General features: G+C 35.5%; 2 pseudogenes; one reads left to right on the top strand and one right to left on the bottom strand.

Annotated features, from left to right (window-relative positions):
• Positions 1 to 11516: 11516 nt before the first annotated feature.
• On the bottom strand, positions 11517 to 17955 carry LOC124098021 (tripartite motif-containing protein 49C-like; annotated as a pseudogene).
• Positions 17956 to 20654: 2699 nt separating this feature from the next.
• On the top strand, positions 20655 to 27068 carry LOC124098020 (tripartite motif-containing protein 49C-like; annotated as a pseudogene).
• Positions 27069 to 27370: the final 302 nt, after the last annotated feature.

The raw sequence follows: 27370 nt of genomic DNA, 5'->3' as shown, positions 1-27370 counted from the left end.
AGTCTCCCCAGTAGCTGGGATAGTAGGCATGCACCATTACACTGGGATCTCCAGTTGATTATGTTTTAAATAACAATAGATTAATTATTGCTGATTATTACTTCAGCATTCATACATATGAAGGCACTCTGATGGTCAGAACTGATTATGGGGAAAATTATTTTCTGTAATGAAAAGTAATAGAAAAAATATCTTTTTTATTTTCTCTTCAGTCCTGGGGCTAAATCTCAAGACCTTACATATGTTGGGCAAGTAAGTGCTCTACCACTGATTACATCACCAGTAATTCATTTCTTTATTGGTACTGGGTATTGCACAGAGTGTTGCTCTAAACTGATTTGCATAATCAACCCTTTCTTAGTTTTTATTCTGAGACATGATCTCAATAAATTGTTGCAGTTGGCCTCATATCTTTAATCAATTTGCCTCAGCTTCTCAAGTTGTTGGATGAGAGGTGTACATCAATACACCCAGCTTACATTTTATTTTTTGAAAGAAATTGTTTAATTAATGTTACAGGTATAAATTCAACTATTTGAAGTTTCAGGAGTTGGAAGTTGAACCCAACAGTGATTAAATCAAGCCATCTTCAAATGAATTAAACTCAATGTTAATTGTCTTTACAGAAGCACAACCATGATTAGAGAGGCATAGAGCATAGACATTTGACATAAAGACTGTCTCTATGTTTGTTACAGTTATGGAGTCACAGAGACAAAGCAAGAGATAGAAACATTTTAGATGAGCACTCAGAGTGATCAGCTAATGTAGGTAAGTCTGGAATCATCCTAAACATTCTTCTTTGTCCAAATATTGAACTTTTCCAAATGATTGAGAAAGATCCTTTTTAAAAATAAAGATCATGCTCATCTCGTTTTGTTCATTTGTGTCAGAACAAATTTGTCAGAACAAACCCAGCCTCTCTATCTTTTCTATATTTAGATTGTATTGCTAGAAGTTAATAGAAAATTTTGGCACAACTCAACTGAATAAGCAGGGATGTCCAAAACTCTTTTATATTTTTTATTCCCTCATCAAGACAGAAGGATAAGTCTCTCTTATTTTCCCCTTTCCTCTTACCCACTTCCCCTATATTTTCAATTTCAGAAATATGGTTTCAAAGGCCTTGCAAGACTTCCAGTGTGCATTTACATGCTCCATTTGCATGAATTACTTCTTACAACCTGTAACCTGTAACCATAGACTGTGGGCATACTTTTTGCCAACCTTGCCTCTGCCTTTGCTGGGAGGAAGCCCAAACACCAATGTGCTGCCCTGAGTGTAGAGAAACAGCAGAGAAGGTAGACTTCAGGACCAACATTGTCCTCAAGAAGCTGGCTTTCCTTGCCAGATAGGCCAGACCTCACTCTGAGAGCAACTTTGGGAAGCAGCTTTGCAGGACACATGTAGACAAAAATGGGCTCTTCTGTGAGGTTGACAAGAGCTTGCTCTGTACACCCTGCTCTGAATCACCCGAACATGCATTTCACGGCTATAGCCCAGTGTCATGTGTGGCTGAGGAGTACAGGGTGAGTGATGGTCATGAAGAAACTTGGAAGCTGAAACATCCAAATATGAGAGAAAGATGAGGACATATGATAGTGGGGCAGATGATCATGCAGATAGAGGTATTGTTGTTTCAGTATAAATTTCCCATTTTGACACTATGATCATAACTAAGTTGAATGCTCATGAAATAAAGTTCCCTAGAAACATTGTCCATATAACATGACATGGTGGCCATGCCAATAATCCTAGTTATTCACTATATAGAGACAGGAGAATCCCACACCACTCTGGGCAACTTAGCAAGACATTAACCTTTTTCTGTTTGTGTGTTTAAGGGGCTTGGGATACTGCTCCTGGTAAATATTTGTCTACCATATATTCAACCTTGGGTTCAATTTCCAGTACTGAATATAAAAATAAACATATTGTCAAAATATGCAGAATTGGGTCAGCAGTAGTTCAGATGGGGAGCATTAGGAACATGGGCTACTTATATTGCAAGTTGAACCCTTTCATAGTGAGGTTATGTAACAACTACCTTCTCAGGAAATTAACTGAATTATCTAGGATTCCTTCAAGATATTATTATTATTATTATTATTATTATTATTATTATTATTATTATTTGCTTCTGATGATGTCCCAAATAGCAAAATTAATTTAGACTAATTTGTAAAAATCTTTCTTCTAACTCAAATTGTTCTTCTCCAAAACACTGTTTTTTTTTTCAATACACAAAGGATGAAACCTACAAGCCTGTCTTCCCTAACACTAAAGACTATGATTTTATTGCAGAAAAACATTTTAAATAAAATGGATCCATTATGGAAAATGAGTCAAGAGATGCAAGATAATCTAAATGAGAAGAAATGCAAAACTCATTTCTTCATGGTAAATATAAAAATATTTTCTTTTTTTAAATGCAGACTAATATGATGCTATCAGCTCATTTGAGTTATCATTGGAGGATACCATTTTCCTCTCAGAAGAAACAGGGATTCTGGTAATATTACAAATTGACAGGTGAACACAAGCTAATGTGAAGAATACTACTAATATGTGAGGTGAGTGAGTCATGACTGGTATTCCTTGTCCAACTTTGGAGGTTTGGATAAATCTGCCCAGACACCAAGTATAAGAGAGTACTGAACTACTTAGTTTGAAAGAGAGGAGAAATATAGATTTTTAACTATGGCAAAGATGAGTTTTTTTTTTTTTTTAATGTAAAATACAGTGTTATATAATTACTTAAAAATCGTCAGAAGAATCAAAGGAATAAAAGAAAAGAAAGAAGATTCATATAAAAGAGGTAAAATAATTCAGATAAAATAATGCATTAAGAACCCCAAAGAGACATAATAAGGAAGTAGCCTGAGATTCTTCAGAGGTCTTGATTTAAACAGGAAAGAGGAAAGAAAAATGAGAAAGAAATTATCACAAAATTCCATTGAGGTAAAACGTAAAATGCTGCACCTGAATTGGCAACCACAACTGCTATCTCAACTCTCAAATAGAATAATCAGCAAACTGAGAAGAAAAGTGGTTCAGGCTCAGCAGATTTATAGGCTCAGTACTGAATGGAGCTTCATACTTCAGACACTGCCCACCTGTGATGGATGATTAATGGGTGTATGTGTATATTTTCAAGAACTTAATACTCTATACAAATTCTTCTAAAATTTGCCTTTTTGACTATCTAAGTGTGTCATGGAGCATAGACACAGATATTTGTGTTAAAACTTTTCAAATTTTACTTTAAAATATTTTATATTTAAAGAAAAGCTAAAAATGTGATATACTGATTTAATATGTATTTGTATTTCTATGGCCACTTTTATTTTCCTCTAAAATATTCATACATTTTCATGAGGCAGTTTCCAAGCATTGGAAGCTTACATTGGTAAGTTATCATGAACTAAAGTCAGACATATTCAATTTTTTGTTTTTAAATTACACCAGCTTGTACATGAATGTCCTGTTTTCTATTCTAGGATCCAACCTAGAATGGAATATTGAATTTAGTCTGATGTCTCTTTTGGTTTCACTTGAAAGAGCTTCTTTTCTTACTTTTTATGACTTTCACAATTTTGAGAAATACTTGTCAGGCTTTTTGTGAAAGGACCCTCAATTTTGGTTTGTAGATGTTTTTCTCATAAATTGACTAGTGTTATAGGTTCACAGAAGAAGAACACAGAGGCAAAATTCTCTCCTCATTATATTATAAGTATAAGGTATCCACATATTCTGTGTATCAAATTAAGTTCATTGGTTATAAAAAAAAATGCATCATTCCGACAGAGGATATGGATAATGATTGAGGCTATACAGTTGTGTATATAGAGAAGGAGCAGAGAATATGTGGAAATTTTTAAATTTCCTCTCGGTTTTCCTGTTAACAGAAAATTAAAAAAAAATAGTAACTGAGTCAGGACCCAATGCTTACAAATGCTTACACATTTGGTACTTAGCTTCTTCCTTGATACTTAGAAAATTAGGTAGCATGCTGTAAAGAATAGGGCAATCATCATCAGTATCCTCATCTTTGTTATAATAACTGAGCTCCCTCACTCACTTACCTGGTACTCCTCAGCAGCCCCATCTACTGAAGGAAGTTCCTGAGCCTGTGCTCCTGAGAGCTGGAGAAGAGCAAATACAGCAGGGGGTTTTCCTCTTCCCAGAAGATCTTCTTTGTCTCTTTGTGGATCATGCACATCTTCTTCAGAGCTCAGGAACTTCATGAGACTGGCCTTTCTGGAAGTAGACATCAAATTCTTCAGAAGAATATTGTTTTGATATATATATATTGTGATGTCTCTCTGCACACTCGACAATAGGCAGGAGTTTGGGATTGTTCCCAGGAAAGGCAGAGAAAGGGCCAACAAAAGCTGTGCCCATTGCCTATGGTGGCTGGGTCCATAAATTAGTTCAGGCAGATGGAGCAGGTGCATTCTTTCTTGAAGGCTTGTGAGATTTCTAAGTCCATTTTCTGAGGGAAGAATATCAATAGATTTTATTCATCTATCTTAGAAGAGAAAAATTCCTAAATAAAATTTTTCTCAAGTTCTTACTGCATAGCACATTTCTGCCTATGGCAAAATAGACTTCCTTTTATATATGACCAAATACAAAAATTAATAAATAAACAGATAACACAAATAAATTATGCATTTAAGAGAATATCACTCTCTACCAAGTCTAAACTATTACAAAGCAGCACTTCACACTGTGAAAATATGTAATTATTTTAATCTGTTCCAGAAAACAAGGCATCATATATAAGTCCATTTAGCTAAAGATTTGGGTTCTCATTTCTACAGTGGTTGAATTTCTAGAAATATGAGGGAAGGAATATTCCTAAATATATTTTTAGGTTTACAAGTGCAAAATTACAAGTTATCTGGAAACTAATTTCTGAGTCCTTATAAAATACAGAGGACCAACTAGGGGATACACAACTAACAAAATTAAATTAATTATCACTTTAATTCCAAACTATATCCAAGCAAAGAAAGAAGAAGAATGATTTTTTTACTAAGTAGAGAAACAGCATCATTTCATAGAGATAACCTAATTTGATGATCATTTAAAATATGAAATTTGACTTGATTTGGCTTGGGAAAGTAGCTACAGTTCCACTATAAATAGTGTACTTACCTAACCAGTGGGTCCATGGTTTCACCAGTGCTTGTTGCAGAAGGGAAAATGTGAAGTCAGCTGGAGGATCATGTGCTCAAATTGTAGAGGATGTAGATTAAAATGTCTCTTTGACAGGTGAGTTCCAAAATGTGCTCTAGAGAAGAATGAGCTTGTCTCCAGGAGTGCCCTTTTACTGAGTGCCTGAAGACCACATCCAGTTTTTCCTAGATTGCATTTCAAGATCCTTCCAATCAATGCTAGTGTAGGCTATTGGGTTAGTGTGGGTGATTGGATCAGTGTGGGTGGTTAAGTATGAGGTTGTTTAGTTTTCAGATACAGAATATTGATGTATCACCTTATCTAATCTTCATAAATAAAGCCCTACAGGCTCACCAACAGTCACCGATTAAAAAAAAAAGTGAATCCTCAGTTTCAAATTGTATCTAATTTTTTTAGTTGTGTTCTTTTAATTTGGAGGGGGGGGCTTTTAAAAACATAGAAAGAGGATGTCATCAATATATGACTTTTAGTAAATATATTTGATCATTTATAAATATTTTGCCTAAGATTGATTTTAGTTTTATTCTGTCACTATAACAGGGATTTAGTTTAGAAATTTTATTTTACTCACAAGATGTGGGGGTGCATTCCTATATTCCTAGCTAGGGAAGCTGAGGCAGGTGGCTCAGCAGTTCAAACCCCAGCCTCAGCAATTAGTAAGGTCCTAAGCAAATCGGAAAGGACCTATCTCTAACTAAAATGTGAAAGGAGGCCTGGGATGTTGCTCAGTGGTTAAGTGCCCCTGGGTTCAATCCCTGGTACACACACACACACACACACACACACACACACACAAAGGAAATAAAGAAAATGATTTTGTTTTTCTCATTTCAATCTAATGCTTTCCAGTAAGAGACCTATGGTCCTGCCTTGCAATGGCTTCTTAAGGAATGGCAGATTGTCAGCGTGAACTGCAAGACCAGATGAGGCCACATCCTCCAACCCATCCTGTTTGGAATGCAAAAGGTGCCACCACGAAGCCTCTACAGACTCTTTATACACTGGATGGACTTTCCTAGAACTTCCCTTGTACACAGATTAGTATCAAGAATGAATTTGTTCAGTTGTTACTAATTATGACCTTAGGATGTAAAATCAAGACTTTTAAAAATACCACATGGTATGAAAACACAAGCTTTGATTTTTAATACAAGAATCCTGGGCTTTAAGGGAGAGTGTTCAGGAGAAGTCACTGCCCTGAAATTTCCTGAGCTACAAAGGCATTAAGCTTCCCAAGAGGCCCTGGATTTTTCCCCAGATTTTCAAAGTGTTAGATGAGGAAAGCTCCTCATTTCTAGAGACCTCAAATGTTCACATTTGATAATTTTTTTTTTCCCTAAAAGAGAAATCAAGGAGATACAAGCTCTAGGACACTGGCTTGGGCATCCATATTTTTCATCTGGAAGGTGCAGTGTGATCACAGTAATTTCTGACACCTTGGATAAAACAGTTATATAAAAGGTCTAGCTCAGGCAAAAATTTTGAGACAGCTGCTGTCCACAGGGGTTTATGTCAAAAGTCCCAGGTACTCAGGAGGCTGAGGCTATTTGGAATGATAAATAATTTAAGGCCAGACTGTGAAAATGAGCAAGATGATCTAAAAAAAAATGGTTGGGAGGGCTGGTTTCAGACAATGTTAATGCTGCTAAAAAGTTAGCCATGAACTTGAGTTTACCTGGGAACCAGCAAAGCATTCACTACTTCCTGTTGGAGTGTTTGGGAGTAGAATAGGGGAGAGAGAAAACCTGCCAAATACTCTGTGAGTCTGTGACGTCAAGATACTTAACCTCTGAGCTACTTATTGCTTCTATCTCTTATGCTGGTGGAGGCATGGTACAGGCAGGAGGTGGAATCTACAAGCTAAAGACCCAGACATTCTGCACAGACAGCCAGGTTGGGACACTGTTAATCCTTTTGCATGTAGCCAACAGCATGAACCTTTAGAACACAATTCAATCTCTTGTGTTTCTTCCTCATTATTTTTATTTTTAAATGTTTATATCAATAGTTTAACTTTTAAAATTTGCCTTTTAATATCAAACAGAAAAATAAATAGAAGACTTTACCAAACTTGAAATAAATGAGTGATCTGTAGAAAAGTAATAAATCTGATCTATTTACAAAAACATTGTATAAGATGTCATTTTTGTAGCTAGCATGGTGGTACACTCCTGTAAACTCAGCTACTAAGGAGACTGAGGCAGTAGAATCACATGTTTGTTTATAGGTTGCGCAATTTAGCAAGGACCTGGCTCAAAATAAAAAAAAAAAAATGAGTAGGGCTGGAGTTGTAGCTCAATGATAGAGGATCACTAAGTTCAATTCCCAATACCACACATATGCAAAAAGAAAATTATTCCGTTTCCCTGTCCATTCTGTATAAGTAACGCTAAAAGTTCAAACAAAAGATAACAAAGTCACAAATTGCAAGGACACCTTACCCACCTTTTGTAGAACTGTGCCAACTGATTTAACTGTAAAGAGTTCCAACACCTGTGCCACATCTCAATGCAGTACTGTTGTTTGCTTGGTGTCTGAATGGTGTTTCTTTTACTTTGTTCTTGTTTATTTTTACATGTTATAATTTTCTTATAAAATCTAACAATTCTGTGATAATGTAGAATTTAAATTGACAGGGTTTCTCTCATACTAGACTTTACCTTTGTGTGTTGTGTCTGAATCAATCTGGTGGTAAGTTGAGTTGGTTTTGGAAATCATTACTGATGTCATTCTTTCAGTGTTTCAGGGGCTGCATATTCACCTAGCATTACTTTGTTTTTAGGGTTGGACTGGTTCACCAGTTTGTCTCAATATCTGTTCCACACTCTATTTCTCCCTACAAACTCTTTTCAGGCTCTCAGACAAAGTGCTTTTACATGTTACTCATCACTTGCTAGTCTCATTGGGCAATGGAAATATGAAGGATGTAGGAGCATTTTTGTGATTCTGATGAAGCCAAGATCTTAAGCACATTCCATGACCCTGAGTCTCAGGAGGGACTTTATCAGTGATCATGTCCATCTTTACCTATAGGTCTAGACTCATCACATATTTGTGTCTACTTTAAAGTTTTTCTCTGATTTTTCTATATCTTTATTTCCACTTTCCAAAATTGTAATTCCCCAAAGGCAATAATATATTTTGCTCTTCTCTTTGTGGCTTAAAGTTTTGTTAAACAGGAGAGATAATTATTCTCCTGATGAAAAAAAGATCTTCCCCTCAATTGCAATTTGTCCTATATTTTATTCCCAGTTATTACTGACCTGTATAATTATTTTCTTATGAAGTTATTTACTATTTTAAGTTTGGAGCTTGGGATACAGCTCAGTTGGTAGAGTGTTTACCTTGTATGCACAAGGACCTGGGTTCAATCCCCAGCACCCTGCCAAAAAAAAATTTAAGTTTTAAGGTTACTTCATGGAGTCTGCAATTTATTTAAGTAAGCCCCCATTGATATTGTGTGTGTGTGTTGTGTGTGTGCATGTGTGTGTGTGCATGTGTGTGTGTGTGTGTGTGTGTGTGTGTGTGTGTGTGGTATAATTATCTAAAATATATTCTCTTAGTAAATATCCAACATATCTTTCCTTGGATATATACAGTGGAAAAACTGAGTATTTTTTTTCAGCTTATGCTTTTGAGATTCATTCACATTGGTGAAATGAGAGTTTGTTCATTTTCGTTGCTTCATAGAATTGCTTTGCATGCATGAGTTAATAACTATTTACTTATCCATTTTACTGTTGGTAAGTATCTTTGGCTCCAAAATTTAGGGAATTATTAGAAGTCATGAAAGGAGCAACATTGCATATAAATTTTACCTAACAAGTATATGTAGAAAGTTCTGATAATATATGTTTATCCATACTGGAATACCTAAGCCTTAGGAAATGCTGTCAGTAAGTAAGCCAAAATTTATTTTTTCAATTAATATTTTCTCTAGCCTTGAGTAAACTTCATTTATTCTACATTTTTGTCAACACATATTATTCATCTTTAAATTTGATTTATTCTTGTCAAGGTCTAGTGATTCAATATATGGTTTGAATTTGTAATAATCTAATGTCTCATAAAGGTGAGTACTTTTTCATTTTTCACTGATTTCATATGTGTATTCTGTTTTATGATGTTACCATTCAAGAAAAGTTATCTAATTTTTTAGCAGATTTACTTTTCTTTATTTACCAAACTTTATGCATCTGTACTAGTCAGGGCTCTCTAGAGAAACAGAACCAACAGGGTATATATAATTATTGAAAGGGGATTATTACATTGGCTTACAGAATCAGAAGCTGTATAGTCCCACAATGGCTATCTTCAGGCTGGAGTTCTGGAGAAACCAATAGCTGCTGAGTCTAAAGTACTGATGCTTCAGAACAAGAGGGATTAATGATGTAGCCCCAGTGGGATCAAAGACCTGGAAACAACCTGATAGTCACTGGCCAGAGTCCACTTTGGAAGAGTGAAGGAGGTGGAGTCTGATGCTCTCAGAATTTTGCAGCAGCAATCTAGAACTCCTCAAGAAAAATCAAGCTAGAGGGCACTGATGCCTCATTTTTCCAACTTTTATTCCATCCAGGGCCTCAACCTATGGCTGCCATAGGGTGAGTCTGTACTTCAGTTTGCTGTCCCATATGACAATCATTTCTAGAAACACTCTCATTGACATTCCCAGAGGCATTCTAACCTTAAGCATACTTTAATCCAAACTGACATTTCAGAACCACCAACATAGCATCTATGATGCATATATATTGTATCTTTGATACATACATATTGTTTTGAGGTGGAGGGGCACTGGGAATTGAACCCAGGGATGCTTTATCACTGAATCACACACCATGTCACTTCTATTTTTTGAGAAAGTATCCCACTAAGTTGCTTAGAGCCTTGGCAAACCTCTGACCCTACTACCATAGCCTTCCAAGTGGCTGGGATTACAGGTATCTATAATCATGCCTGGTTCTAGTTTTATTTTTTTGAGAGAAGATCTTGCTTTATTGCTCTGAACACCTGGAATCAAACCAACCACTTATTCAGGCTTCCAAGTAGCTACAGGCACAGCTTATAGTGAATAGCAATTTTCCAACTCCAGTTTTATATGTTTACTCCTGAGGAATAGTATTTTTAAGCAAAAAGTCATTAATTTTAATGCAGACCAATTAAATTTTTCCTCATTGATTATTGTTTTTATGTCTTGTCTAGGCAATTTCTCTATGAGACTACTATTTGCCCTTAAGTCAATCTGTAAAGGACTATGTATAGGTAGGGCTCAGGTTTCTTTTTGTCCACTTGTATAACCATTAGATTCAGCACTAGATTGATTGTCTTGTGGTTGCCAATGCAAAGGAGAATACAAATAATTGTGAATATTCACATGTATGATTATAATTTTAGAAAAGAAATCATCACACAGACAATTAAGCATGATTACTCAGAATTATGGACAGGATAAGTATATAGTAATATGGTTTGAATATGCTTTGTCCTCAGTAAAAACCAAGTTAAAGTGTAATTTCATAGAGCAATGGTGTTTTGGGATGGGGCCTTTAAGTCATGAAAAATGATCAGTGCCTTTCTCCTGGTACTGAACCTAAATAAAAGAGTGAATTCTGGGCCCTTGGAGAGTTATTTTTAAGAAAATGCATTGTTATGAACGATGCCACCCCTGTGCTCCAACATTCTGCACTGAAGGATTTCTCCTTCCTCTTCTCTGCTATGAGCAGATTTATCATGAAACTCACCTGAAACTGAGGCACCATGACCTAGAACTTACCTGTTTTCAGAACTGTGAGGTAAATAAATCTTTTCTTTATAATTTACTCAGTTGCAGGTTTTGTGTGAAAACAACAGAAAATGGACCAAGATGAGTAAATTAAAGTTAGGTAAAAAAAGAAGGGAGAAAATTATGTTCTTACAACCATTGAGTCTTTATGTTCATGCTTGTTTGGTTAGAGAAAAAGACATGTTCTCATAGGTTGAATTTGAACTTTATTAAATCATACTTTATCTATTCTTTCATTTGTGACAGTTCAGGAATAAAGTAAAACCAGAAAATATATTCTATTTCATGTACCATAGGCAATTATATTCTTCAAAAGAATAAATTTTAAAAAACATAAATTTTAGGAATATATGGGCTTTTAATATTATCACCATAATTCATAACACATTAAATAGGTTTTCACAACATTAGAAGGAATGTAAAGTTAACAATACAACCTGTTTTTCATGTTTGATAAGACCCAAGGTAGAGGGCTTCCTTAGATATTGAGTTTCCCATACATTGGGGCATAGTCCTTATCTATGTCTGGTCAGAAGTGACTACAGCAGAAAACAAGCTAAAGATAGGGAGAAAAGGAACAGGAACGAATCCTGTATATCAGCAAATTTGAGCAACATTAATAAAGCTCACAGTTCTAACATCATAATCCAGAAGTACTTTGATTTGGCCAATGGGCCTTGGTACATATTGAAGTACAATTGGTAAAGAGAGTGCAATAGAAACCTTCCTTAACACATCCAAGAAGTAAGAGCCCCTCCATCTCATCCATCTTGTAATTTCTGTTCTTTTTCCAATAATCATTACAGACTCCAAAAGCCCAGTTCCAAGAGTCACCCAGTTTCAAGGGTATCCCACTTCTGCCTCCCAGTAATATCTGCCAATGGTAAAAGTCTGAGTACCCCAGGCAAGAAAGCATTCTGATGTTAGGTTGATCCAGGAGGCACCTTGTGGATCACATCCAACATTCATGCTTCTCAACTCTCTATACAGGAAGATGTGGCAGTTGGCTCTTTCAGGACACAGAGTAATAGCAACTGCAAGAAAAATATTGCAGACATGAATGTAAAAAATAAGAAGTTAAAGTCTTAAAAAAGTCTTCCTGTGAAGAAATGATATTACTGAGAAATGTGAAATTGTAACAGCAACAATGATTTTGGTTGTAAAAATCTAATAAATTATGGGCATGAATAGTAAATCTACAGAACAAATAAATTCCTTACCACAGACTCATAAATTTGTTGACAATGTGAAAATTCAAATATTGAGTCAAATATGAAACTGATATCTTTTAATTTTATTTTTCTTTCAAAATAGCTACAGAGAGGATGTCCTGAACTCTCTGGAGACATCAAAAATAAGTATCAGAAAAATATTCCTATTTCAAAAAATGGTGTCATTATTTGGATGAGAAGTGAAGATTTTCTCTCTTGTAAGCTTGTCTAAAAAACTGGATAAAAATCTATTTATACATTTTAGAAAGTATCACTTTATGAAATTAATTCTTATTCACAGTTCCTGAATATTCAAATATATTGTACATGCTGTCAGAATCCACTTGAATCCTTTCTGTTATTCCTCAAATTTTGAAATTTTAGAAAGAATAATTTAAAATTTATTTATGCAAAACTTTTCACTATCCCTAAGTTTTCTGCGTGCTCTGTACTGCCCTCCATTTATGAGATTTAACATGTAGCTTTTTATATTGAGCAAACTGAAATCAATTTTATTTTTATTTTCCTTTCTTGGTGCTAAAGTTGATTTCTTTTCTTAGATTTTCTCTAGCTATTCAAAATTTTATGCCATATAAATCATATATACCCATGGTAAAAACAACATAAAGTTCTATTCAATGATTTACCCCTCAAAGCTTCTCCTAACAATTCAAATTTAGCAGAGTAAGGTGGCTTATGTCTGAAATCCCAGAAGACTGGGATAAGCAGATGAAAAGTTCAATGCCAGCTTGGGCAAATTAATGAGACTCTGTTACAAAAAATACTGGGGGCTGCATATCTGGCTAACTGGTAGGGTGCTTGCCTAATATGTGGGAGGCCCCAAGTTAAAATGCCAGGACCATTTTTTAAAAATAATGAACATACTGAACAACTGCATAAATTTGTTTGTGAAATTGAATAATGAAACTTAAATCTGAGTATAGCTCTGTTTATTGAAATTACCAATTTTTATATCACTTGTTTTATATATACCTCAGGACATATGAGCCTGGATTATATTTATGTAGTTTTTTTTTTTTTTTCACTCTTTATACTTTAAATTTGACTATAGAGACATACTCAAGGATTTGCAGTCATATTATTTATTTATAAAAATAAGTAAAATATTTAATAAAAGGGAAATACCACCCATGTGGTCCTAACAACAAATAATACATATGAGAATGCTACCAAAGCACTTATGCTTACCTTGAAAGCAATTGAGCCTGTGGATTAATCCAGTGATGGGCCCTGCACTGGGTTCTGGATTCACAGGCTGGGCTATATATAGCTGCATAGATTCAATTATGCAATAAGGAAGATGCAGTGAACATACGTACAGTCAGAAAACCATGACTTTTCTTGATAAGACACTTTATAAGAATTCTTGCAACACACAGATGTGGAAATACAGAAATCATCACTTTGTGAAATGAATTCTTATTCACAGTTCCTAAATATTTTAAAATATTGTAAATGCTGTTGAAATCCATTGTAATCCTTTCTGTTACTCGTCAAATTCTGTAAATATGCTTAGTTTTCTGTTCACTTGCATATATATAAGAGTAAAAATCTGGTGTCCATTTCCAGTCTGCACTGAAATCTCCCTATCTGCAGTCACAAACTTCTCTAAAAACTGGAGAGTTTTTTGCCTCCTTAACAGGGAGAGTGTCAGAAGAATCCTAGGCAGTGATATCTGCTTCCTTGAGCTGAGCTAGCCTGGAGGACCCACAGAGTTCTAATGCTTTGAGTTTATTTCAACTATCATTTAAAACTGTCAACTTATACATACAAAATTAACAAATCTCTAGAGGTTTCACACATTGGAGCACTCTATCTCTCCTGTTATCCTGTGTTCCCACTATTAGCTCTGTGAGGTGTTTGACTTCATCAGCCTTGTGAACACTTAGTATTTCTCCTTCATCTGCATAGGCTTTCCAGAACTGGAAAGAAAACCAGGAATGGAAGGATTTTGAAATGATTTCTCTTTTGCAACATTTTTATTGAAGCTACTCCTAAAATTACTGAGAATAAGAACTAGGAGAGATGTCAAATTAGGTGGGGGAAGAAAAAAGTAGATCAATGATAATAGTGACTGAGTATTCCAATGAATCATGCACTGTAGTAGTCCTGACTAGTACTGTAAAAACTGCAAAAGCATCTGCTGGAGGCAGGTAAACATTCGCCTGTACATTGTGTCTCCAATGACCTGCAAAAAGAAAAATAAAAATTCTGAATAATTTTCACAAGATCCCTCTACCATTAAGTACAGTGTGAGATTTTTGAATCAGCTCCAGAAGCTACTAGTTCCCAAGAAGTTCTGTCTTCCATCCTGGGGTGCATTTCCAACTTCTTTTCTACTCAAAAGAAAACAGTCCACTATAGAATCCTGGTAAAGTCTGGTTCTTCAATATTCTGTGTGAGTGGGAGGGGATGATGCTGTGGAGTCTGGGTTCTGCTGCAACCATAAATAAATCCCAGCAATTGTCTAAAGGCCCTGTGTCTCAGGTGAGCAGACACAAAGGAGTAGCAATAAGGTCTATATTCCTGAATCTCCCATCTTGTTATGTCTGTGAATTAACCAGAATACCAATGTTCAGCTCACTACTTGGTGAATTTCTAAAAGTCCCAAATATGTTGTTGATTTTCAGAGGGGGCCTATACATTAATCATTCCATACATTTTTGGTACTTACAGATAACATAGGAGGGATCCTTGGTTTTTAGAAATCCTTGGAAGAAGTGACCTATTAGCAAAGTAACCACAGTTGTGGAGAAATATGTTTGTACACCCAAACTGGAAGCAACAGGGGACGTGGATTTCAGTTGTGAAATGCAATAGCTACATATGCCTGTCCTACATCCCCACGTATCAGTAGTTACCTGGACTGACTCCACATCTGGTCTGTGGCATATTTCCTTCAGCTCCTCATATATTCCTCTTAAGATCTCTGTCATATGAATCATTCTGGTTTTACTCTCTTTGAGCTGTTCAAAAATGTCTTTCCTCTCTTTCTGCAGCCTCTCTGAATGATGCCATTCTTCCTCATAGTAAAATGGAGGCATCTTCCCATATTCAACTCTGATTGCTTCTCTTCTTAAATTTATGTAGTTCTGCAGTAAAATTAAATTCACCAAAATATGAACCTATCCCTCTAAATCCTGTTAAAACTCCCTAATGCTAGGACTTACCTTTCCTATGTTTATACATGAATATACCACCATTGAAATTCCACATCATGTACTATCACAAGAATGGGATTCTAATCAGAATAAGTTATAATCTAAGTATGCATAATATGTCAAAGTATATTCTACTGTCATGTGTATTTTAAAAGGACAAACAAAAAATAAAATAAAGAAACTCCCAGATTCTTGTTAGTCTTATTAACAATTATACTTAAGCCTTCATCTTGTCAAACTTTCAGAATCCACAAACTTTTATTCCTTTCCTTTTTTACAAATATCCATGGCTCCTTTCTTTCTTTCTAATTAATTTTCTGAGGCTAGACTCAAACTTGTAATCTTTCTGCCTTAGCCTCCCAAGCAGCTGAGATTACAAGACTGCACTACCATGTCCTTTACTCTGCATCATGGTCCACAGTTTTAATCAACAGGTTACATTCACTTAATTCATGATAAAGAGTTTTCTAAAACAATCCACACAAAAAAATAAATTTGTTTTATCCTTTCCAACCCATATGTGAGGAAACATAACCTATTTCATACTTAAGGACTTTAGACTACAATGAATGGATTGAAATACATTCACTTTTCTTGAGTTTAAGCCAAGTCACTTAAACCTACCTACTGTAACCTCAGAGTACAATAGTCATCTCCAAGCACTTCACCCAGCTAACTGTAATACTGAAGTGTCATTTAGCACCTGACCTTATTATCTCTCTGAGACCATTTTCTTCAATTCTCTTCAAAAGTCATTCCAATATATGACATCAACTTCAACATGGCCTCAGTAACCTCCCTCCCAGTATACCAAGTGCAATTATTTGTCATGTGCTTCTCTCCGTGTTGACATTCTATGGCTATGTTCCTCTTCAGGAATTAATCTCAAAGTAATTTTTAGTGAAAAATTTTGCCACCAACTATTTAAAATTTAAACCTAATCTGCAGTCTCTGCTCTTTTACTCATTTTCAACTTTCCTGCTTAATTAGTCTAAAAAAAAGTTATCATGCTCTAATATATCAAGAATTTTACTTATTTACATGATGGCCATTTTCCTTTCTGATTTGTATCCTAACCTTTCCAATAAGAGATTTTTGCAGCCTTGTTTTCTGCCATAGTTTTATCTTATTATTTGTAATAGAGTTATCATGAAACAATTTTTAAATTAATTTTAATTTAAATTATAACACACTCAGGATAAACATCCACAAAGAAAATTAGTTATTTAAAAAGTATTCTCAAATTTGTAATCTTCTACTCAAAACACAAAGCTATGTCACTCATCATATTTCCCCTCCATACTTTATATTATGTTGTTAAATATTAATTGTTTGGGGTAATTTCAGACTGTTCTTATATTTGAACCTTTTATCCCTCTCTCTGAAATTTTCCACTTTCCATTTCTGATCACTTATTTTTCACACGCAGTCAGCTTAATCTGCTTTGGAAGCTGCATTTGAATTTTCAGTGACTACCAAATGCCACTTTTGCCTGCCATTTACATCATCCCAGCACATATGACATTTTGAAATGGCCCAGTTTTTTATAGCTGTTGTGTAAGTACTAAGTGTACCTTTACCTGTAGTAAAGCAGAGTGATTTTGATAATATCTGTGTCTCAACTAGAAACCCTAGATAAGGGCCATACTGCTCAAATAGAAACTGAGGAAATATTTTGACTATTGACTCCTCCCCTTTCTCGTTCAATCCTAGAGAACACTAGAGTTTCAGATCTATTTCCTACTTTAAACATTGCATATATGCCCCCCTAAGTTCATTTGAAGGCAGAAGTATAGCACTAACCTCCCATGAGTTCATAGTCAGGTGACTTTCACAATATTTTTCCCATAAACATTGCATTTTCTACAGCAGATTCTTCTGTACAAGAACCATAAATTAGAGGAGCAGCAAAAAGATAGTGTAACATTCAGACCTTCACATAGGAAAGAAATCAGCAATGAGAGATAAATTAACCTCATTGAAAATAATAGGGTCATTATGTTTTCTTTGTTACTTCCAGATGTTTGTCAAATATGGGAAGCCTGAGACTTGGAAGCCAGAAGAGATTCTGAATGGGAAACAAGAGTCATCCATTCCCCAAGAAAACAGACCCATGATGATTTCTTTGGTCTTATAAGCATGGATCTTCAGAGGAATCACTTGCCCTGTGCTCCTCAGCAGCACTTTCGATTGGCCATGTCTGTGAGTTTCATGCTTCTGGGATTTAGAGCACAGCAAACAGAGAAAGTTCTTGTCTTCTTCACAGAAAATCTTCTTCATCTCCTTATGAGCCTCACACATGTGTTACTCAGAGCTCAGAAATGGCCAAAGACTGTCTTTTTTCTGGCAAGGGCTGCCAGTTTCTTCACATGAACATTTGTTTTAAAGTCTCTTTTCTGTACCATCTGCTTGCATACAGAGAAGGTAACAAGATCTGGGAGATCATGCCAGCCAGGTAGACATGGGGCCTACAAAAGCTGTGCCCACAGGCTAAGGTGACTGGATCTATAAAGTACTTCATGCAGATAGGGCAGATGATTTCCTTCTGGAAGGCTTGCATGATTCTGGAATCCATATTTCTGAAGAAGAAGAAGAAGAAGAAGAAGAAGAAGAAGAAGAAGAAGAAGAAGAAGAAGAAGAAGAAGAAGAAGAAGAAGAAACATGTCATTTCTGAGCCTGATTAGGCAAAATGGTTCTCGAGACCCATACCTGGGGAGTAATAACTACATTTTATTTTCTTAAAAAATGGTCATTAAAGTAGTACAAACTCTATTCTATAACACAAAAGAAGAACTGAATCACAAGGAGAGCCTTCAGCTTTATGTCAGGCATAATTCTGACTAGATAACTCATATTCCTGCCACACTGATTTTCTGCTCCCACCAGAATAGAAATTTGAGTCTTAATCCTCTGGCTGTGGGTGTAGAACTTGGGTAATAAGGGGCCTACAAACAATTATAATTGTTTCCATTCATCTTTTGAATAAAGGGAAAATGAAAGCAGGTTTATTGGGGAAAGTCTACTTGGGCCAATGAAGTATGAGAAGTTCACCAGAGAGCCCAGCTCTTTAAAAGTAAAACTCACAAAAAACATATATGTATATATATATATATATATATATATATATATATATATATATATATATGAAAGAGATTGTGGGGCATATCCATGAGAAAAATAATGATGTAAAGAAATTGTATCATTTGTAATATGTTCAATTCCTCCAAATTGTGGGTACATTACTCTTTCTCTCTGTTGGTATTGAGAATTGATCTTAGTGGGTTCTTGACCCCTGAGTAATCTCCCTATTTATTAATTTATTTGTATTTTGAGACATGGTAGTATAACGATGAGGGTCTCCTTTCATCTTCTGTTCAACTCCCCTTCTCCCTCCCATTCCCTTCCACCACTCTTCCCTGTTTAATGGTAATCTTCTTCTCAGGCTCTTCCTCCCTACTCTATTTTGAGTCACCCCCTTATATCAGAGAAGACATTTGGCATTTGTTTTTCAGGGATTGGCTAACTTGACTTAGCATAATCTATAATGCCATCCATTTCCCTGCAAATGCCATGATCTTGTTATTTTTTTAGTGCTGAGTAGTGTTCCATTGTGTATAAATGACACTTTTTTTATCCATTCATCTATTTAACGGCATCTAGGTTGGTTCTAGCTATTGTGAATTGTGCTGCTATGAACATTGATGTAGCTGTGTCCCTGTAGTATGCTCTTTTTAGGTCTTTTGGGTATAGTCTGAGAAGGGGAATAGCTGGGTCTAATGGTGGTTCCATTACCAGGTCTCCAAGGAATCTCCACACTGCTTTCCAAATTGGCTGCACCAATTTGCAGTCCCACCAGCAGTGTACAAGTGTTCCTTTTTCCCAACAACCTCACCAGCGTTTGTTTTTGTTTGACTTCATAATGGCTGCCATTCTTACTGGAGTGAGATGGTATCTTAGAGTGGTTTTAATTTGCATTTCTCTGATTGCTAGAGATGGTGGGCATTTTTTCATGTATTTGTTGATTGATTGTATGTCCTTCTCTGAGAAGTGTCTGTTCAGATCCTTGGCCCATTTGTTCATTGGGTTATTTGTTTTTTGTTATTTAACTTTTTTGAGATCTTTGTATACTCTGGATATTAGAGCTTCATCTGAAGTGTGAGGGGTAAAAATTTGTTCCCAGAAAAAAATTGTTCTCACTTATTATTTCTCTTGCTGAGAAAAAAACTTTTTACTTTGAATACATCCCATTTATCATCAATATATATGCCCCAAACGATGGTGCTGCTATGTTCATAAAACAAACTCTCCTCAAGTTCAAGAGACAAACAGACCACAACACATAATTATGGATGACTTGAACTGATTCTTGATTGCTGTTTTGACCATCTGAAAATGTTTGATTCTGGCTTCTTCACTCCTCCAAAGCACACTCTGCCAGTGATTCACTAGGGAGTTTCCAGAAACTTGCAGTCTTGGACTTGGACTTGATCCCTTTTGTTTTGAGGCTTCAGCCTCTTGGACTATACAGCTACTGGTTCTTCCAGCTCTCCAGCCTGCAGGCATCTTTTGTGGAACATCCAGCTTCTGGTTGACATAAAAAAACATTCCATTTTATAATTATACTTCTTATTAGTTTTATATATATATATATATATATATATATATATATATATATATATATATATATATATATATGTTTTTTGTTAGTTTTACTTTTAAAGAGCTGGGCTTCTGTGTCCTGCTCTCCAAAGATATTTTATAGAACTTCTGTGTGAACTTCTCATACTTCATTGACCCAAATAGACTTTCGCAGATAAACCTGCTTCCATTTTCCATTTATTGAAAATATGAATGGCAACAATTATAATTGTTTGTAGGCCCCTTATTACCCAAGTTCTACACCCACAGCCAGAGGATTAAGACTCAAATTTCTATTCTGGTGGGAGCAGAAAATCAGTGTGGCAGGAATATGAGTTATCTAGTCAGAATTATGCCTGACATAAAGCTGAAGGCTCTCCTTGTGATTCAGTTCTTCTTTTGTATTATAGAATAGAGTTTGTACTACTTTAATGACCATTTTTTAAGAAAATAAAATGTAGTTATTACTCCCCAGGTATGGGTCTCGAGAACCATTTTGCCTAATCAGGCTCAGAAATGACATGTTGTTTCTTCTTCTCCTTCTTCTTCTTCTTCTCCTTCTTCTTCTTCTTCTTCTTCTTCTTCTTCTTCTTCTTCTTCTTCTTCTTCTTCTTCTTCTTCTTCTTCTTCAGAAATATGGATTCCAGAATCATGCAAGCCTTCCAGAAGGAAATCATCTGCCCTATCTGCATGAAGTACTTTATAGATCCAGTCACCTTAGCCTGTGGGCACAGCTTTTGTAGGCCCCGTGTCTACCTTAGCTGGCATGATCTCCCAGATCTTGATACTTTCTCTGTGTGCAAGCACATGGTACAGAAAAGAGACTTTAAAACAAATGTTCATGTGAAGAAACTGGCAGCCCTTGCCAGAAAAAAACAGTATTTGGTAATTTCTGATCTCTGAGGAACACATGTGTGAGACTCATAAGGAGATGAAGAAGATTTTCTGTGAAGAAGACAAGAACTTTCTCTGTTTGCTGTGCTCTAAATCCCAGAAGCATGAAGCTCACAGACATGGCCAATCGAAAGTGCTGCTGAGGAGCACAGGGCAAGTGATTTCTCTGAAGATCCATGCCTATAAGAACAAAGAAATCAACATGGGTCTGTTTCCTTGGGGAACGGATGACTCTCTGTTTCCCATTCAGAATCTCTTCTGGCTTCTAAGTCTCAGGCTTCCCATATTTGGCAAATATCTGAAAGGAACAAAAAAAAAATGTCCCTGTTATTTTCAATGGGGTTAATTTATCTCTCATTTCTGGTTTCTTGCCTATGTGAAGATCTGAATGTTACACTATTTTTTTTTTGCTGCTTCTCTAATTTATGGTTCTTTTACAGGAGAATCTGCTGAAGAAAAATGCAATGTTTATGGGAAAAATATTGTGAAAGTCACAGAAACCTAACCATGGAGATGTTTACTATGGACACATGAGAGGTTAGTGCTATGCTTCTGCCTTCAACATGAAGTTAGGGGGGCATATATGCAATGTTTAATGTAGGAAATAGATCTGAAACTCTAGTGTTCTCTAGGATTGAACGAGAAAGGGGAGGAGTCAATAGTCAAAGTATTTCCTCAGTTTCTATTTAGAGCAGTATGGCCCTTATCTAGGGTTTCTAGTTGAGACACAGATATTATCAAAATCACTCTGCTTTACTACAGGTAAAGGTACACTTAGTACTTACACAACAGCAACAAAAAACTGGGCCATTTCACAATGTCATATGTGCTGGGATGATGTAAGTGACAGGCAAAAGTGGCATTTGGTAGTCACTGAAAATTCAAATGCAGCTTCCAAAGCAGATTAAGCTGACTGCTTGTGAAAAATAAGTGATCAGAAATGAGTGGAAAATTTCATAGAGGGAGATAAATTGTTCAAATATAAGAACAGTCTGAAATTACCCCAAACAATTAATATTTAACAACATAATGTAAAATATGGAGGGGAAATATGATGAGTGACATAGCTTTGTGTTTTGAGTGGAAATTTACAAATTTGAAAATAATTTTCAAATAACTAATTTTCTTTGTGTATATTTATCCTGAGTGTATTTTAATTTAAATGAAAATTATTTTAAAAATTGTTTCATGAAAACTCTATTACAAATAATAAGTTAGAAAATAAGGCAGAAAACAAGGCTGCAAAAATCTCTTATTGGAAAGGTTAGGATACAAATCAGAAAGGAAAATGGCCATCATGTAAATAAGTAAAATTCTTAATATATTAGAGTATAATAACTTTTTTAGACTAATTAAGCAGGAAAGTTGAAAATGAGTAAAAAGGAAGAGACTGGAGATGATGTTTAAATTTTAAATAGTTGGTGGCAAAATTTTTCACTAAAGATTACTTTGAGGTTAAGTCCTGAAGAGGAACATAGCCATAGAGTGTCAACCCAGAGAGAAGCACATGTCAAGTAATTGCACTTGGTATATTGGGAAGGAGGTTACTGAAGTCATATTGAAGTTGATGTCATAGATTGAAATGAGTTTTGAAGAGAATTGAAGAAAATGGTTTCAGAGAGATAATAGGGTCGGATGCTAAATGACACTTCAGAATGACAGTTAGCTGGGTGAAGTGCATGGAGATGACTATTGTACTCTGAGGTTACAGTAGGTAGGTTTAAGTGACTTGGCTTAAACTCAAGAAAAGCGAATGGATTTCAATCCATTCATTGTAGTCTAAAGTCCTTAAGTATGAAATGGGTTATGTTTCCTCACATATGGGTTGGAAAGGATAAAACAAATTTATTTTTGTGTGGATTGTTTTAGAAAACTCTATATCATGAATTAAGTAAATGTATCCTGTTGAATAAAACTGTGGACCATGATGCAGAGTAAAGGACATGGTAGTGCAGTCTCAGCAAATTAATGAGATTCTATATCAACATTAAAAGAAAGAAAGAAAGAAAGAAAGAAAGAAAGAAAGAAAGAAAGAAAGAAAGAAAGAAAGAAAGAAAAGATGCATGGGTATTTGTAAAAAGGAAAGGAATACAAGTTTGTGGATTCTGAAAATTTGACAAGATTAAGGCTTGAATATAATTGTTAATAAGACAAACAAGAATCTGGGAGTTTCTTTATTTTTTGTTTGTCCTTTAAAAATACACATGACAGTAGAATGTATTTTGACATATTATGCATACCTAGATTATAACTTATTCTGATTAGAATCCCATTCTTGTGATAGTACATGATGTGGAATTTCAATGGTGGTATATTCATATATAAACATAGGAAAGGTAAGTCCTAGAATTAGGAAGATTCAACAGGAGTTAGAGGGATAGGTCTATATTTTGGTGAATTTAATTTTACTGCAGAACTACATAAATTTAAGAAGGGAAGCAATTAGATTTTAATATGGGAAGATGCCTGCATTTTTGCTATGAGGAAGAATGGCATCATTCAGAGAGGCTCCAAAAAGAGAGTAAAGACATTTTTGAGCAGCTCAAAGATAGTAAAGCCAGAATGGCTCATATGAAAGAGATCTTAAGAGGAATATATGAGGAGCTGAAGGAAATATGCCACAGACCAGATGTGGAGTCACTCCAGGTAACTACTGATACATGGGGATGTAGGACAGGCATGTATAGCTGTTGCATTTCACAACTGAAATCCACTTCCCCTGTTGCTTCCAGTTTGGGTGTACAAATATATTTCCCCACAACTGTGGTTACTTTGCTAATAGGTCACTTCTTCCAAGGATTTCTAAAAACCAAGGATCCCTCCTATGTTATCTGTAAGTACCAAAAATGTATGGAATGATTAATGTATAGGCCCCCTCTGAAAATCAACAACGTATTTGGGACTTTTAGAAATTCACCAAATAGTGAGCTGAACATGGGTATTCTGGTTAATTCAGAGACATAAAAAGATGAGATTATTCAGGAATATAGACCTTATTGCTACTCCTTTGTGTTTGCTCACCTGAGACACAGGGCCTTTGGACAATGGCTGGGATTTATGTACGTTTGCAGCAGAGCCCAGACTTCACAGCCTCTTCCCCTTCCAGGAACACAGAATGTTGGAGAACCAGACTTTACCAGAATTCTATAGTGGACTGTTTTCTTTTGAGTTGAGAAAAAGTGGTAAATGCAACCCAGGGTGGAAGATAGAACTTTTGGGGAACTAGTAGCTTCTGGAGCTGATTCAAAAATCTCACACTGTACCTAATGTTAGAGGGTTCTTGTGAAAATCACTCAGACTTTTTAATTTTCTTTTTTCAGGTCTTTGGAGACACACTGTACAAGTGAATGTTTACCTACCTCCCAGCAGATGCTTTTGCAGTTTTTACAGTACTAGTCAGGACTACCACAGTGCATAATTCATTGGAATACTCAGTCACTATTGTCATTGATCTACTTTTTTCTTTCTCCACCTAATTTGACATCTCTCTTAGTTCCTATTCTCAGTAATTTTGGGAGTAGCTTCAATAAAAATGTTGCAATAGAGAAATTATTTCAAAATTTTTCCATTCCTGGTTTTCTTTTCAGTTCTGGAAAGCCTATGCAGATGAAGGAGAAATACTAAGTGTTCACAAGGTTGATGGAGTTAAACACCTCATAGAGCTAATAGTGGGAACCCAGGCTAACAGTAGAGATAGAGTGATCCAATGTGTGAAACTTCTAGAGATTTGTTAATTTTGTATATTTTCACAGTTTTAAATGATAGTTGAAAGAAACTCAAAACATTACAACTGTGTGGGTCCTCCAGGCTAGCTCAGCTCCAGGAAGGCGATATCACTGCCTAGGATTCTTAAGACACTTTCCCTGTGAAGGAGGCAACAGTCAGTTCCAGTTTTTAGAGAAGCTTGTGTCTGCAGATAGGGAGATTTCAGTGCAGCATTTACAATATATTTACAATATATTTAAATATGTAGGAACTGTGAATAAGAATTAATTTCACAAAGTGATAATTTCTGTATTTCCACATCTGTTTATTGCAAGAATTCTTATAAAGTGTCTTATCAAGAAAAGTCATGATTTTCTGACTGTACATATATATATATTTTTTTTTGCTTTCTTTTTTTTATTTTTTTTTAATTTTTATTGTTGGTTGTTCAAAACATTACATAGTTCTTGATATATCATATTTCACACTTTGATTCAAGTGGGTTTTAACTGCATCTTCCTTCTTGCAGGATTGAATCTATGCATCTGTATATAGCCCAGCCTGTGAATCCAGAACTCAGTGCAGGGCCCATCACTGGATTAATCCACAGGCTCACCTGCTTCTGAGGTAAGCATAAGCCCATTGGCAGTATTCTCATGTGTATTATTTGTTGTTAGGACCACATGGCTGGTATTTCCCTTTTATTAAATATTTTATTTATTTTTATAAATAAATAATATGACTGCAAATCCTTGAGTATGTCTCTATAGTCAAATTTACAGTATAAAGACTGAAAGATAAAAAACCATTTAAATATAATCCAGGCTCATATGTCCTGAGGTATATATAAAACAAGTGATATAATAATTGGAAATTTTAATAAATGGACCCACACTCAGATTTAAGTTTCATTATTCAATTTCACATACAAATTTATGCAGTTGTTCTATATGTTCATTATTTAAAAAAAAATGGTCCTGGCATTTTAACTTGGGGCCTCCCACATGTTAGGCAAGCACCCCAGCAGTTAGCCAGATATGCAGCCCCCACTTTTTTCTTTTTGTAACAGAGTCTCACTAATTTGCCCAAGCTGGCATTGAACTTTTCATGTTCTTATCCCAGTCTTCTGGGGTTTCAGACATAAGCTACTTTATTCTGTTAAATTTGAATTTTTAAGAGAAGCTTTGCAGGGTAAATAGTTGAATAGAACTTTATGTTGTTTTTACCATGGATATATATGATTTATATGGCATAAAATTTTGAATAGCTAGAGAAAATCTAAGAGAAGAAATCAACTTTGTCACCAAGAAATGAAAATAAAAATAAAATTGATTTCAGTTTGCTCAATATAAAAAGCTACATGTTAAATCTTATAAATGCAGGGCAGTGCAGAGCATGCAGAAAACTTAGGGATAGTGAAAAGTTTTACATAAATAAATTTTAAATTACTCTTTCTAAAATTAAAAACTTTGAGAAATAACAGGATTCAAGTGGATTCCAACAGCATTTACAAAGTATTTGAATATTTAGGAACTGTGAATAAGAATTAATTTCATAAAGTGATAATTTCTAAAATGTATAAATAGATTTTTATCTAGTTATCTAGAAAAGCTTACAAGAGAGAAAATCTTCACTTCTCATCCAAATAATGACACCATTTTTTTGAAATAGGAATATTTTTCTGATACTTATTCTTGATGCCTCCAGAGTGTTCAGGGCATCCTCTCTGTAGCTATTTTGAAATAAAAATTAAATTAAAAGACATTGGTTTCATATTTGACTCAATATTTGATTTTTCACATTGTCAACAAATTTCTTATCTGCGGTAAGGAATTTGTTTGTTCTGTAGATTTACTATTCATGCCCATGATTTATTAGATTTTTACAACCAAACTCATTGTTGCTGTTACAATTTCACATTTCTCAGTAATATCATTTCTTCACAGGAAGACTTTTTTAGGACTTTAACTTCTTATTTTTTACATTCATGTCTGCAATATTTTTCTTGCAGTTGCTATTACTCTGTGTCCTGAGAGAGCCAACTGCCACGTCTTCTTGTATAGAGAGTTGAGAAGCATGAATGTAGAATGTGATCCACAAGGTGCCTTCTGGATCAATCCAACATCAGGTTTCTTTCTTTCCTGGGGTACTCAGACTTTTACCACTGGAAGATATTAATGGGAGGTGGAAGTAGGAGACTCTTGGAACTGGGCTTGTGGAATCTGTAATGATTATTGGAAAAAGAAAAGAAATTACAAGATGGATGAGGTGGAGGGGCTCTTCCTTCTTGGATGTGTTAAGGAAGGTTTCTATTGCACTCTTTTTATCTCCTCCCCAATTGTACTTCAATATGTACCAAGGTCCATTGGCCAAATAGGAGTATTCCTGGATTATGAAGGTAGAACCATGAGCTTTATTAATGTTGCTCAAAGTTCACTAATATACTGTTGAGAGCCACAGCCGAAGGGGCCCCAGCAAACTTTCAGACTTCCAGCTGATGATTGGCTCACAGCGGCCCCAGCAACATCTAGCTGATTTGCTCCTCTGCAGTGATGCTCATTGGGCTGTTTCCCTGCCCTTTCAGACCACGGAGCTGCTCATTGGGGAACTTTTTTGGCTCTGCCCATGTGACCCAGACAATCGGCCTCAAAAGCAGGAGGATTGTGGGATGTGAAGAGGCTTGTGGTTGTGAGAGAGGCTTGTGGGAAGCCTGTGGTGGCAGTTGGGCTCTGAGGGATTTTCCCTGAGGAGCG

Source organism: Marmota monax, unplaced genomic scaffold (genome assembly GCF_021218885.2).
Source record: "Marmota monax isolate L192 unplaced genomic scaffold, Marmota_monax_Labrador192_F-V1.1 WCK01_AAM20220418_F8-fsc00688, whole genome shotgun sequence".
NCBI lineage: Eukaryota > Metazoa > Chordata > Mammalia > Rodentia > Sciuridae > Marmota > Marmota monax.
The sequence above is the reverse complement of the archived record's forward strand: the minus strand, read 5'-3'. Positions and strand labels throughout refer to the sequence as shown.